We start from the raw sequence: 15,878 nt of genomic DNA on the forward strand, positions 1-15,878 counted from the left end.
CCCTGTTTAAAACCCAGCTAATGTCTCCATCCCGTTATTTCACGCACTCCACACTCCACAAATGATAATTTGCTCATCACCTTACGAATTCCTCCGTTCCATCTCAGATGAAAGTTCTCCATAATTCTGAGACCCCATTTTGTGTATATGAATGGCAAGCAAAGCACAGATCTCTCCCTTGACTACCAGCCAGCCACTGCAGGCTGCATTGCTCCCCTGTTGACCTTCTCTTCAGTGAAATTATGGGTGCCACCAACTTCAAAGATTGTGTTTCTGCCCAAGAGCACTTCCCGGAATGATGATGTGAGCACACACCCTTGCATGGTCACGTGGGCATTTCAGAAGTAATGCTGGGCTGGGAAGCTGGTCGGTGCAGAGACTCACGCTGCCACAAGCACGGAGAGAGTTTTTCTGCAGTAGTATGAGGGTCACGTAGGGCATGCTGGTGCACTTAATCAGTGTCAAATATGAAAAACAAAGTGGCCACTGGCCATCCAAGCTCAGTACATGCTTGGGCATATGAACATAACAGATCCTAACTTTGAGTTTCACTGACATCCCTATTGCAAACACATTAGGCAGTACTGTGACATGCAAATAGCCATCTATGGGGCTTTGTTCAATGGTGCCAAAGTTTGATAATGCCCACCTAGGGGCATTGAGGGAGGGCACTGTGAAAGTTATTATTAAAGGGGACAATTGCTTTGAGCTCATGTCTGCTGCTAAGTGCAGAGTCCCAAGCACATCTTCTCCCACCATACGGCTTGCCCCTTGCCAGACTCCCTCTCTGATTTCTTGTTCTCTCCACCTGCCATGTGGACTCTCTCTTAATCTGATCCCCTGTGGGGCACATGCTAAACATTGAAGCGAGGCCAGATCAAAAAGTGCAATGGCATGTTCTGCACTTTCAGGGATGGGAAAGAGGAATTCTTCCAATATTGGGGGCAGATATTCGGGCTGTGTTGTGATGTAGCCTTCTTGATGCCAGGCCACTCTCTGGTGTCCAGTTTAAGTTTTGTTGTTATTTATTCGTTCAGTCGTTTCTGACTCTTCGTGACTTCATGGACCAGCCCATGCCAGAGCTTTCTGTCGGCTGTAGGAACCCTGTAATTGTTGGGATGCCTGCCTGCCAATCCTCCTCTCCTTGTCTGCTGGTTCTCTCAACACACCTTTCAGCCCATCTCAATGAGAGATACACTAGAAGACACTGTGCCACACACACACACAGCTCCTACTCACCTCAATAAAGAGCTGTGTCCACCCACTCCTGCTTCCATCCACCTCCATGAGAAAGACAGTAAGAGAGACAGCATCCATGTTTAAGTGCTTGTCCCAAAGAGAGAGGCTGGCCATTGTGATCTCATGCTGATGCTGCCTCCCTGAAGGAGAGGGATCAGACATTGTGACCTCATGCTGATGCTGCCTCCGCTTTTGACCAATTGCGACCTGATGCTGCCTGCCTGAAGAAGAAACACACCAGCCATTGTGACATCTTGCTGATTGTGCCTGTTGGAAGGTTGACTGATCTGTAGGCTCTCACATTGTTACTGTCCACCTAAAGGAGACAGCAAATGCCTTGCCACAGCTGCTATTCAGGGGAGAGAGGCAGACTGGACACATGTAAATGAAAAAATGTTTCTTGGACCAGACACAGGTTTATTTTCTTTCTTATTCTCCCATCATCTCAAATTAAACTTCCTTCACTCCTCAGGCAGTTCCCACTGTCTAAAATGCTTTTAAGGACATGGGATGACCACCAAACTGAAACTAAAGTGAAACTAAAAGGTTATTTCTTGCCACAGAGTTCAGTCCAGACTGTGTATGAAATTCTAGAACACAGAATTAAGTTGTTTTCAAAGTCAAGACAGTGCAGGCTTTCTTGTGAGAATCTGGACAAACCCCTGAGATATAAAACACTACCCCGACATAAAAAAACAACCCCCTATAAAACCATATTCACCAACACCACAGTATTTATACTGCCCAATAGGCTATGAATGGCAGTTGCCCAACATTAATTATCCTGAGCCTTAGTGGATATTTAACTTCCCAATTCCCTACATCTCTTACTCTTTTAAAAGAGTACACAGGCATTGTTCTAATACAGCAGCAGCCAGCAGTGTGGAGGCTGTTGTAGTGTACTTTCGTTGGTGAGTGTGATGTTCTACTGCATGAGGCTGTGACATTAAGTTTGATATAAAGGTTTATTAATTAATAAGAATGATTGAAAAGTTTAAAGAAGGTACTCCCTGTGTATTTATAGTAGATCGGTAAGTATAAGGCCATAGAGGGGGAGTGAGTGCTAGATGGAAGGAGAGTGCTAATTGGATGTTGGTGTGGAGTGTCTGGATTGGCTGTGAGAGAATGGGAGGGGTCAGAGGACTGTGTGAGTATATACACACAGTCGGGGATGCTTTAGGGTGGATTCCTGCATTGAGCTGGGGGTTGGACTCGATGGCCTTGTAGACCCCTTTCAACTCTGCTATTCTATGATTCTATGCTTCTGCTGACAGGACAGAAAGTATGGAGATATGATATGATGAGAGTTATGAGTTTTGGATAGGAGTTTGGGGGAGAGTTTGGTAGAGAATGAGAGACAAGAGATAGGAAGGGTCGGTGTGCTGTGTTGTTTTGAGTGGATTAGTGTGGGGAGTAAGCAGGAGAACCTGAAGTTTTATTGTGAAACGTATAAGAGAAAGAACTGACTGAAACCGTTATGCATTGTGCTTTATAACCATTACGCTTGCGAACTGAAGAAATCGTTAAGCTTTTGTACCTGCAATAACTACCTGTTAATAAATTACATTTAATTACAACTGATGTGGTCCTTGGAGTACCTGGGAAGGGTACTGGTCTATGGTGGCAGCGGAAGGGAGAATTTGGGGTAAGGTTGCTGAGCTGTATAGCTGTGGGGCCTAAGTAGAAAAAGGTGTGTCACAGGGCTGACTGCAGCATTCCAGTCCGCTTGACACCTGCACCTGCGCTGGCTCCTTTGATTCAGGAAAGGAATAAAGGAGCAGTATAAGGTGGGGGTCGTCACAGGGAGCACACCTTGTGTATGGTCCACTGACCAGCTACAAAGCCAACAAACAGTAGTATCATCTAGCTCAGCATTTCTCAGATCGTGGGCTGAAGACCAGCAGTGGGACCATATCTCAGTTTTAGGAGGGCTTTGATGCTTTAGCCCACCCAGCGCCTTCTTGCTTGACCACACAGAGCAGGGCAGGCAACTTTAGCAGGGGGTGGGAGTCTGAGAGACACTTCCAGCCCAGCAGCAATGGTAGCAAGAAAGCCTGTTTGCCACCAAATTTTGGCAAACCACTATATTCATTAACAAGATATTGAATTCTATACTTTTTGAAAAAGAAGAACAAAGCAACTGATAACACAGTAGGGTTTTTTCCCCTCCTGAAGTTCCCATAGGTACAGACAGTGTCTCAAAATTAAATGGATTTTTAAAATATAATGGCCATTCAGCACTGCTGTGTACATCAACTGGAATTGAAGATGGGTTAATGCTCGCATCAACTCACATTTCGAAAGTTATGATCAATAACTTGCAATATATGATTCCAGAGCTGTTCTAATAACGTTTAACTTGGTCAGATCAGTTCTCAGTCTGTTTTTGTACACGCTACAGCTAGCCCAATGCCACTAAAAGTACAGAAGGGAATTCAAACCTATTAAACAAACTCTCAACTTTCAGAAACTCTTGGAAGCAACATTTTCTGATAGTGAAGAATCTGTTCTTGGATGCAAATTAAGATAATCACATTTCCCCCACAGCTTCTATTTTGATCCAAAAGTCAAAAACAAACAAATCCATATACATCTCAGCTGGGAAAATCTCAGCTTCATATCCAAGGTAAGATAGAGTGAGCATGAAATCCTGTGACTGCTGTACTCATTGCTTCGTTGCTCAGTACATGTGCAGTGAAAATGTTCTAAAGAATCCCACTGGGGGGTTGATTATACTGAATGGGTTGGGTGGGGAACCACTGGGTCTCACTGGCTCCTTAAGACTCTAAGGCCTTAGCTAGACCTAGAGGTCTAGCAGGATGGAGAGGTGAAGAACTCACGATTTTTTCATCGCAAGATCTCCCCCTCAGTTCACACATGGCACGCAATGACCTCAGATGGAGAGGCGTTGCGCCCGCCATTTTTTGGGGGGGGCGTTTAAAGGGCAAGCAGTGCATGAACACTTGTGCACAAAAAGGTAAGTGTTTTTTTAAAAATAATTACTTTCCCCACTCACCCACCCCACACCCGATGAGCACAGTGCTCTTGAGGAGCTCTGTACCCCATGCGTGAGTCCCAGCTCCTTGCGAGGAATCATGAGCCAGGACAAACTTCAGCACCCGGCCACACATTCCATGGTCTTGGGCTCAGCCTGAGACTGTGGAAAAACTGGGCCTAAAGGGGACGGCAAGGTCCTGGGGCAAGGAACGGATCATCCCTCCCTGATCCTGGGATCCCCTGTGTGTCCTGTGGATGCACAGGGACTATCCTGGGGATCACCCTGGGATTTTGCCCCATCTAGCTATGGTGGGGAGCAGCAGCTGGTGGAGCCTTGCTAGGATGGATCATCAGTCCCACTGAGCTAAGACAGAGTTGAAAAGGCAAAGCAGAAGCACAGTGTTGGGCAGGTTGGAAGGAAAGTCTGAACTAGAAATACTTGAACTTGCGCTGTGCTTAAAATTTCTCCCATGAAAATTTTGACCATTCTCAATCAGTTTGATAGAAATAAACTGTTTTCAAAAAGAAATTCCAAGGAGATTTTTTTTTGAGAAATTCTTATAGGTTTGGTTTAGCGTGCTTGTACTTCCCTTACTTATGAGATGGCTGAGGAGTGTGTGTGAGTCTCCTGCCTTTTATTGTACAGTCACTTCTCTGACAGCCTCTAGCCTCCTTAGCTTTCCACACTTCCTGTCCAGGGGAAGACATAAATTTATTCCTCTCATAGGGCATTTTCAGATTAGGAAGTGGAGGCAGCCTGGGAGACTGTAGAGCAATGATGAGATGTGCAATAGAATGAAAAATACAGACAGTACCTTTAGCCATCTCACAATGATTAGTTAAGGTCAAAATCACCACCAACACGTATAATTCAAAATAAAGTGTAAAATCTCCTGAGAATGAGGCAGAAAAATGAAAGCCCTGTTTACGGAGGAAAGAAAACTTTAAGGAAAGTGGAGGGTGGGTTTTTGCACTGCATTAACTCCACCCTTTACCTGGAGCTGGACGCAACACTGCCCCCCTCTGCCCATTCACACCTGCTACTGGGCTTTCAGGGATGGGTTCCATCTCCAAGGTTCCACCTCCTCCAGCACAGCTCTTGCTTTCACTTTCTATTAACCACAGCTTGTCATGTTGTCCAGACCCAGACAAACTGTGGTTAATCTTCATGATGGTTAGTCAAAACAAGCCAACTTCAAACCATATTTTATGAAGCTAGCTTGTTTCAACTAACCACCATTAAGATTAAGCACAGTTTAGAGTAGTGGTGGGCAGACTTTGGGCTTGCAGGATCTTTTTTTTTTCCCAGAAGCCCCAAGATCCACCAACAAGAGCCTGATGCAAAAGACATACATTTAGAAGAATTCTGAACCCAGGAACTTGTTCTGGATACCAGAATTGAACAGAACTCACAGTCCTTCCAAACAAAAGCTCATTCCTGCTTACTGCAAATTTTCTTCATTTCAGAAGCACAGTGTGGAGAAGGGGATTTTTTTGCTACTATTGCTAAATAATTAGGAATTAGAAATCCTTGTTGACCTACTGCAAATCACCTAGGGATCTACCAGAATGGAGAGGCAGGCAAGAAATAAAATTTATTATTACTATTATTATTATTATTATTATTATTAGATCCTCATCTACCTTCTGCTCACCCCTGGTCAAAGGTTCAGACAGCATGCTAAATTGTCATTACTCTAAAATGGAAGTGGGAGCATCCAATCTCCTTGCAGCCATGACAAAGAAGAGATGATGGGGAGTGCATACAATGCTGAGGCTCACTGTTGCTCATTCTCATAATTCTAAGCCATGATTTAGCATTACATCCCAGTGCAGCCCTGCCTCTTGCTGTAGCATCCTTTGAAACTGACAGTGAAAGAGTACAAAGCGAAACTTTTCAGCTGCTGCCTACACCATGAACATTCATTATCGCACATGCTCTTTTCTTGCTTGAAGTGTTTCCTGTTGACCTTGTAGCCTTAAGATGGAGGAGCCAGTGGCATCTGTTTCAAGTACTGACTGCAAGGATGTACTTCAATTGTCACTGACAACTGCTTGATCAAGATTTATTATTAATGGTCCTATCTTCTCTTAATCACTGACACCACACATTAAAAGTAATCTGGGAATGAGCGATGAGTGAAGGTGCTGTCACAAGGTCATGTCCAGATGTCATGAAATTATGTTTAATGCCATTTTTAAAAAAAAACCCCAAAAGAAGCACACATAGTTGAGGGCCCTTGTGAGAAAGCACAATTGCCAAAAGGAGGATATCCAACGCTCGATTTCTATCATAACTGTAGATGATACATGAAAATGAGCTCTAACTGACATGCTTTAAAGAGTGTCAGATCATTGCATTTTAATTTTTATGAAGCTCTTTGGTACCATTCAAACATATGAAATAGTAATTCACCAGGGAATTGACCTTGAAGTCAGAGTTTTTTTGACTTAAACACCAATAAATATTACAGTCGGGATCGAAAAAGCCACTTTCACTGGCTTGGTCATGTCCAGTAATTATTATTTTTTAAAAAACTTTTTGTAACAGGTCCAAGAAATGCCATAAGCATCGAGAATATTTTCTCTTTAAGTGGAATTAAACATGCCTATCCCAAAACTTGCTTTAATCGTGTTTACTGGTCATAGCAGACTCTAACACTTCAGTATTGGATTAGTTCCTTCAAAAACTCATGTTACAGGGCAGCACTGCAGCTTGGAGCAATGGTAGCTTTGATATGCTTCGTTTAAGATCTGTTCCATTTAAGAAGTCTGCTAGAACTAAAATGTGTGCATTCTTCATTTCCTGAGAAAATCATGATTTATGCAGTGAATCAGCTGCTATTGAAAGGTTTTGCACATCATAAACATAACTTATAATGTTTCTCATGCATGATATTCCCCACTTACAGACTCATTTAATGGGAACTGTTCTTATGCTTTTTATCATTCAAGCATACTAATGAGGGACCCCAGTAGATTAACAAGTAGTCTAATAATGCAATGGTCTATTTCAGTCGTCATTTGATACCATTTTTCATTGGAGTCAAGTAAAATTCTGCATGTAAATTACTCTAACAAATTTGCAGGTTTGTGCACCCTTCTGAACTATACAGGACAACTGGGATTATTTTAAAGGGATAGACCAGATTGATATAATCATTGGCAATAGTATTGATCTATTCTCACAGTGCTATTCCAGAAAGGACATCTAATGCATTTGGCACGCACACGCCACCCTGGGAACTAGTTTGAAGGACAGCTAGAGGGGCATGGCTAAGTAGAGGAAACTCAGCAGAAGATCCATCATACATCAAGGTGTTAGGATGGTATGCTATAATTCCTGATTCATACTCAGATCTTCTTGAGAACCAGATCCTTTACAAAAAGGGCCACAATGTTGAGATCTACAAATGTAACAATTGAAGGCCCTCTGCGAAGAAATGCCACGTATATAACTGTTGTTCTGTAATGTCTACTTTGTGTGGCTTCTAAGAGGCTATAATGTATCCCTGTAGGCTTGAGGCCTTGCTTTGTGAAGGGGAAAGCAAAGGAATTGCTTTGAATATTTAAAGCTGGGGTCTAAATCTGGTTGATTCAATTTTGATTGACTGGAGATTCTAGCTAGATCAGCCTTCCTCAACCTGGGGCGCTCCAGATGTGTTGGACTGCATCTCCCAGAATGCCCCAGCTGGCTGGGGCATTCTGGGAGTTGTAGACCAACACATCTGGAGCACCCCAGGTTGAGGAAGGCTGAGCTAGACGAAAAAGAGCAGCTGGAAAATGTCCGTTAATGAGTGGACAGTTGAGGATTTAGGGAGTCAGTCTGTTCTTGGAGAATGAAGGTGAACATTTGCTGGTGGGTGGGTGAGTGTTATAGAAGGTTTAGAAGAAAGCTAAAGAGAAAGTGAATAGCTAACACCTGAAAACTAAGCTATCCCTTCTCTGTGGGACAGCTATACAGTGCTGGTGAAAATCAGAAGTAGAAAGCAGATGGTTGTGCAATGTCAGGTGGCTGCACTATGCTCTTGTCAGAAGAAGTTTACACAAGCTCGCGTTAAAACCCAGATAAACAGTCCTGGTACCCAGAAATACAATAGGAGAAGCTTTGGGAATCAGAGGAAGACTGCACCCAAGAACTGGACCTGGTTGTGAGTGTATTTGGTTGGTGTGGTGATTTAGGGAATTCCTTGAGCCCTTAAGTGTCAGCAAAATCCCCGAGTGAATATATTAGTATCCCCTTATGTACACAAAATCCCTTTAATAAATTAACTTGTTTAATAGTTCACATTGTTTCTATTGGTGGTGCCCATATCATGCTTAAGCCTCTTATACCAGGCCACTGGTGGCAGCAGAAAAGGCTCAGCTTGTAATAGTGGCAGAGAGTTCCTTAGGCCAAGAAATATAATCATTTGCTATAAGGAAATGCCATAGCTGGGAATGCCCAGTTAAGGAGCAGTATCCCCATAGACAGTGGCAGCACTGGGACAGAGAGAAAAAAACCCTACTTGGAGGCATAATAGGGCTAAAGAAATGGAGTTAGTTAAGGTCACAAATTAATTAAATCTACTATAAGGGTTACATGTAAACAGTGTAGGAATCTAATTATTCTTTCCCAAGGAACAAGCCAAGTTTTTTCCTCAAGAGCTTGTGTCCATCAGTGCAAAGACAACCAGATTTCCAAAGAAAATATCAGCAAGAATGACCACTGTACAAACATCCACCACTGAATTAAGCATGCTTAAGCCCATTGATTTTAATGAACTTGAAAATATGATTAACTCTATACTGGATAATGGGTTGGATCTATGCTTAGTCATGCTTTAAGTAGGCTTATTGAAAACATCAAACATAAGCTAAACATGGCTAACATGTTCCATTGATTTCAATGGGCCAACTCTAAGCATGACTAAGGACCTTGCTAGACCAGGCCTTAGCGCGCCTTCCAACCCGGTTTCCCTGCTGTGCATCCAGATGACGCACAGGGGAATCCGGCGGCAGGCCGCAGTGAGGCCTGGTCTAGCGCGCCATAAGCTAAGTCGCTTATGGCGCGCTTTTTCCCCAGCTCCGGCCTCAGGCCGGGGCTGGGGGAAGTGTGGAGACTTCCGCGGCTTTACGCAGCTCCTCGCTTACTCGTGAGGAGCCGCGAAAAGCCACGGACCTGGCACAGCGCTCATAGGAGCGCTGTGCCCATCGGCGGGGGGGGAAGAGAGGGGAGGGCGAAGGATGGGAGGGTGGGTGGCACGGGGGGAGGGCGGGTGTGATCGCGCTGCTCGCCGCCCGAGCAAGCAGCCAAGCGGCGCTTGCCCAGGCAATGCCGCCCCATCCCGGGCATTGCCCGGGCAAGCGCCGCTCGGCTGCTTGCTCAGGCGGTGGCGGCGCGATGTCCCCCCCTCCCCCCATGCCACCCACCCTCCCATCCTTCGCCCTCCCCTGTTTTTTTTTTTTAAATAAAAAAGCCACTTACCTTCCCGGAGTCTTCGGGCCACCCGCGGCCCCTTTAAACAAACAAACAAACAAAATGGCGGACACCGCAGGGGGGGTGTGCGCCTCGTTAGTGCGCCTCGGCCCCGCCTCCCTGCCAGCATAAGCTGGCAGGTCTAGGAAGGCCCCAAGTCTGGATCCAACCCAGAGCTTTTTTAAAACAACAACACAAACACAAAGCATAACAAACTTTCCTCAGAGCCCAAACAAAGTATTACCACTTGCCTCCCTCAAAACGGACCATTACCTAAGCAGTCCACACATCCAAGGGAGCTCTTTAAACTACTTGCCCTTCTTCATGTTTCATGCAATTACAATTCACAACGCAATTCCTGTGCTCTTATGCTCCCATTGTGGCTTCGTTGGCTCTGTCCAGCCAGGAGAAATGACAACCACCTTATTTATGTGCACCACAGGAAAAGACGTGGAGCAACCATCAAATATTGACTTCAATCCTTGGACCAAACCATGCTATGTTTATGTATGTTGACCCCCAATCCTTGTGCTCCCTGCATGCATGGGAACTCAAATGTATGCATGGAGCTCCTGTCAATGTACAAGGCATTCCATATTCACTGAAATGTCAGGCACAGCTGTGCACCTGTCTCTTCATGCAGGGAGCTATCTCTACTACTGCAGTGAATACAGCTGCCTTTGATCACTCAGCAATCCAAGGCCCTTTCTACACCTAAGGATTATCCCATGAAAATGGAGGGATCATCCCTGCCTGCTCCCAGGATCCCCTGTGTGTCATTTGGATACACAGGGATGATCCCGGGATAAATGGCTGGTGTAGACATGCCCCAAGATTCTGTTTTTGGGTATAGGAATTTCATTGAGCAATAGCTTCTTTTACAGATTCTAATTCTCTTTCTGCACTCTCCTAAATCATCTGCTAGACGTATAAAACAAATGAAAAAAATAACCACAAATTATGTTTTTCACCACTGCCAGGCTTTGTACTATTTCAAGCCCTTCCGTACTTTTCTCTCACTCTGCCTTAAGGATCAAGTTTCAAATTAATTATATTGTGTTCACTCAATCCCAACTACAAATTCAATATTATGTTTCCTTTTTCTAGTTAGGCTCCTAATTTCTCACTCATATAATTTGCCCGAGCCATTATATTGTATTGACATACTTTGGGAAACGGCACTATGCAAAATATTTTAATACTTGAAAAAAATCCAATATCATACAAGCTTTGCTACACTGATTTTTGTATTGTTTGCTTGATCATAGCTATACCTGTATTTCCAATTATTTTGCTGTGAGGTTTGGTGTGATAAAAACTGAAAATATATATCACTGCATTGCTGAGTCTTCATTGGTGCTAAGCAGAGTTCCGCACTTACCAGGAAGCCATGATTTCTGCGGGCAAAGGGAGGAAAGGCTGGTAAGGAGTGGCTGCCTAGCTGCAACACCAACATCTTGCCAGGGAGAGGCCTGCTAAACCAATGGGTGCTCTTATGGGCTTTACAGGGATGCTGCCAGAAAGGCAGACCCATCGGAGTGAGATCAGTCCTTGTTCTAACTCCATTTCAACCTGCTCCCACTGAAAGGACCCTCCCATGGCTGCTGCTTTGCAGTGACTGACTTCCCCACTCATCCACTCCGGATAGCAAGATGTCTTGCAATGGCAGAAGTAGGTGTCAGTTAATGGGGCTGGAAAGGAATTTTAGCCTCATACCAATTGGCAAAGATGGCCTAGGGTCTTTTTGCCTTCCCCATTGCAAGATTAAATCCATTGTAATTTGTAGATCTGGACTAGCAGTAAACTCTTTATGGATGCTTCATTTTATAACATTTGTCACAACTTACATAGGCATTGGGCTGGATCCATGGGTGAGGGTGAGGGGGATTGGGCTCTCTGCTCTCCCACAGTGAGGAGGGGTCCCATAAGGGATCTCAGGGATGTGACATGAAGACCAGACCAGCATAGGGGCTGCAAGCTGGCCACATCCAGGGTGGTGGAAAGGGTTTCACATTGGCAGTCTGCACCATGGTGAGCCTCTGGCACTGCCATCCATCCATGTGCGCCAGGAAGAGGAAATCGGTCAGCAGGTGGGTGGGCCAAGGACAAGATCCATGCCCTATGCTGCCACTTAGCCTATTCATATGAACGTCAATAAAGTTGTAGCAAATTTGTCATCCCAGCTAAGTCTGTGTGTCTGATTTCCTCTCTTCTCTTTGCCACTCAGAACAACTAAGTGCTATCCATACAATAAGCATTGCTCCCATCCCATAACTTTCTGGAAAGCTTAGACCTGTTTCACAAAGGACAGCCTACGTAAAGAGTGAAGCCTCCAGTGATTGTAGTAGCTACTGCTTTTGATAGCTGCTACAACTACCTATCAAGAGCCCCCTTCCAGATCATTCTCAGTCCTGTTGCATCTCCATACTTGCTAATAAGCATTGTCCTACCCCAAATATCTTTCTGCAAACCTTGACCCCTTGATGCCATCTGTTCAGCATATTTTTAAAAACAACAACCCACCAATATAAACATATTAGTGTTTCATAGTGGATAACATAAAAATGTTTACCAGGGGATGAACCTGGGGATATCTTTCCTCTTTCTTCAGGGTTATCTTTCAAATACATGGCTATTCTTTTCTGCTTCCCAAGAGGAGTGAAAATGCAACCCCATGTAACCTAACCGTCAAGATGTTCTCCCATTTCCAGTACATTTTTCTCTGAAGAGGGAATTCAAACACCTCTTGGCCAGCAGTCCAGGAAAAAGTACTTGTGAATTGTGATGAACTCTTAACACTTAATTTTAACTTAAATTTAAATTTTACTGTTCTAACTCTGTATTTTAATCTTATATCAATTTTTGCTGCGTGGTTTTATCCTGGTTGTGCTTTTTATACTGTATTTTGTATTTGTGTTTTTGACCTGTTGGTTGTTTTATTATGGTTTTAATGTTTGTGAACTGCCCAGAGAGCTTCAGCTATTTGGCGGTATAAAAATGTAATAAATAAATAAATAAATAAATAATTGTAACGAATGGAGCTTACATCAAACCCAATTTAAGATCTTTCCCTGCATTGAATATAATAGTAACTGAGGTTCTACCACTGTATTTATACTGTTTCTCACCAAATCCATTTGATTTTTTAAATTAAAGGTTTGTTTAGCTGACCCTCTGTCTTTTAACAAATTATTCAGTGATTTAAATAAAATTGAATATGGTTAATCTTTAATACTGGTGCCTTTGGGGGATGCTGAATGACATGTAACATTCCTTACAATTCTTAACTAAAACGCTAAGAATGTTTTTGCTACAGGCCATTTTCGTATTTTCTTGACAGCCTGTATTACACCAACACAACAAACTAAAATAGCCTCAAATCCCCCTCATCAAATGTCTCCTTAACTCACAGCCCTACCAAATATAACCCCACTGATTAAAATTGCCCCCACCAATTCATCAAGTAATTATATTGAATTAAGATCAGTTAAACCTCAAGGAGTCATGTGGCAAAGAAAAAACTAACCAATTTATTATGGCATAAGCTTCATCAGGTGTATAATATGTCATCCTTAGTACACACTAAGTACATATACACATGGGGAGGGAGAATTGATAAGCAATATGAGATGGAAATGAAATGCAAAATGTACTACTTTGGTGAGAACAGAGACTGCGTTGGCAGCTTGGGGGTGCTCCTGGATCCGTCGCTTCAAATGACAGCTCAGATAGATGTGACGGCCAGGAGTGCCTACTATCAGCTTTGGCTGATATGCCAGCTGTGCCCCTTCCTAGAGTTGGAAGACCTAAAGATGGTAGTGCACGCGCTGGTAACTTCAAGGCTCAACTTCTGCAAGCGCTACCTTTGTGCCTAGTCCAGAAACTTCAACCAGTGCAAATTATGGCAGCCAATTTAGTCACCGGTACATATAGGGGTGACCATATTACACCAGTTTTAAAATCAATTCACTGGCTGCCAATTAGTTTCTGGGCAAAGTATAAAGTGTTGGTTATTACCTTTAAAGCCCTACATGGTTTGAGTCCAGGTTACCTGGACTCAATTACCTTCTCCTGTACAATCCATCCCGCACACTCAGATCCTCTGGGAAGAATTTATTTCAGCCAGCAAAAATTAGATTAACAACTGTTATCCAGAGGACCTTCTCTGCTGCCGCTCCCAGACTGTGGAATGGCCTGCCGGAGGAGATCCGCCAACTCAATAGTGTTTCTGAATATAATAATGTAATAAAAACTGATCTCTTCCGGCAGGCCTACCCCGTCGAATTTTAAGACATCTGGCTGTAATTTAATAACATATTAGTTTTTATATGTTTTAATCAGTTTTATGTATTTTATAATATTTTGTATTCCATGTTGTTCCCCACTGCGATCCAGAGGGAGAGGCGGATAATAAATTATTATTATTATTATTATTATTATTATTATTATTATTATTATTATTGGCCCTAAGCCATCACTCCTGCTCACCTCTTGCTCTCTTTTTTCCACAGCTGCCAGTTTTGTCTCAGTACCACATGTTAAAAAGGCTTTAAATGTGTGTTACAGAGTGCTCTACTCGCCATGGTGCACTGGCCAGACCTCTTGGGTTTTTCTATCATCCTGCATGGATGGGGAATGCATTATATGACACATTCAACATCCCCTATGGCTGTGCATTGCAAGAGAAGATGCATAGTGGTGTCTTTCAGTGAAGTTTCCTCTACTGACTGTTGTTTTCATGAAGGGACTTCTGTCGAACTCTTGCAAGTCCCGAGGATCCATTGCAAGCTATGTTGAAAGCTGCTGCCAAATGAGATCATTTATTTCCCAGACTGAAGGAAGCTGAAAGTCCTTGATCTTCTTACCAACAGATTATAATGAACAGATGCCAACTGACCTTGAGGTCATGTCACCCTCTGGACATATACCAATCACAATTCGAAGAGAGTTTGGGGGTTCTTCTCTTGGGATAACTCAACATGTAAAAGGCCCTTACTTACATACATCCACATTTACCTGTTTGTTAAGGTTTTTGTGTTTTAGGTGCATTTTCAGAAAACAAAGGAAATGAAGCTCCGTCAAGAGTGTACGTCTTCTTCTAAGACCATTCTTGGAAGAGAGTGTAAGTGCAGGATGTATTAGGAAAGAGAAAATGAGTTATAGATACATTTCTCAATAAACACAGCAGTATTTTTGAGACACCCCATAGTCTTGTCTTGTAAAGAGCTGCAGACTGATAAACTATATAATTATGATTGTTCAACTTTCCCAGGAAGGGAAATACAGATCACTTGTGAATAAATATCTTCTTCTTTTTTAAAATCCCTGAATAATGTAAATCAAGCCCCCTGTGGCTAAAACGTGTTCTGAGCCTCACCAAACCAAATCGATTCTCCTATGATTTGGCCTCCCCAAGTATTGTATGAAAACAAATATATTCCTAAACTATGCTGATATCCATGTCTTTAGCATTATTTGTACTGCCAACGGCACTTAAGCTTGTTGTTTTGCTTTTTAAAAAGACCTTTAATACTTCATATATTAATCTAGTGTTGTTGCAGTTGCTGGTTTCTTCCTATCACAAACAGGAGGGAAGCTGGTTGGTTTTGCTTCTGTATTGTACACTTCAGACATCTACATTTTATATATTAATCTGGAGTTCTTTCAGACTGTTTCCCGCTGTCCTGAACAGGAGGGAGGCTTTTTATGGGTGAAGAAAATTGTGGCTTTTAGTGCTACCTTTGCATATAGCTGTTGTTATTAGAAGAGAAATCAGTGTAGCAATCACAGGCATCATAAATATGAATAAAACTTTGCAACAAAGAGAGAGAGAGGTAAAGTTTGAAACCTTTAAGATACATCCCCCCCCCCCCCCTGTTCTTGGATTAGGCCTGAGACTAGTATACATACTTATGGTGGCCATTTATGCATTGCCAAAAAGAGGAACTACATCATCAAAAAAAGGGGGGGTTCAAAAGGGGGTAGAGATCTGCATAAAACTTGCATGCACTTATGTGCACATTTAGAAATAATTATTCTAATTTAAGTAGAAATACAATATAGCTTACCATGATGGGGAAGATTGTGACCAGGTTCTTATGAATTTTGGACCTTGGGGAGTGTTTTCAGTCTATGGTTCCACTAATTAGATAGTTAACAATGCCAGTTAACTATCTAAGGCTGA

This window comes from Elgaria multicarinata, chromosome 8 (assembly GCF_023053635.1).
Source record: "Elgaria multicarinata webbii isolate HBS135686 ecotype San Diego chromosome 8, rElgMul1.1.pri, whole genome shotgun sequence".
Lineage (NCBI taxonomy): Eukaryota > Metazoa > Chordata > Lepidosauria > Squamata > Anguidae > Elgaria > Elgaria multicarinata.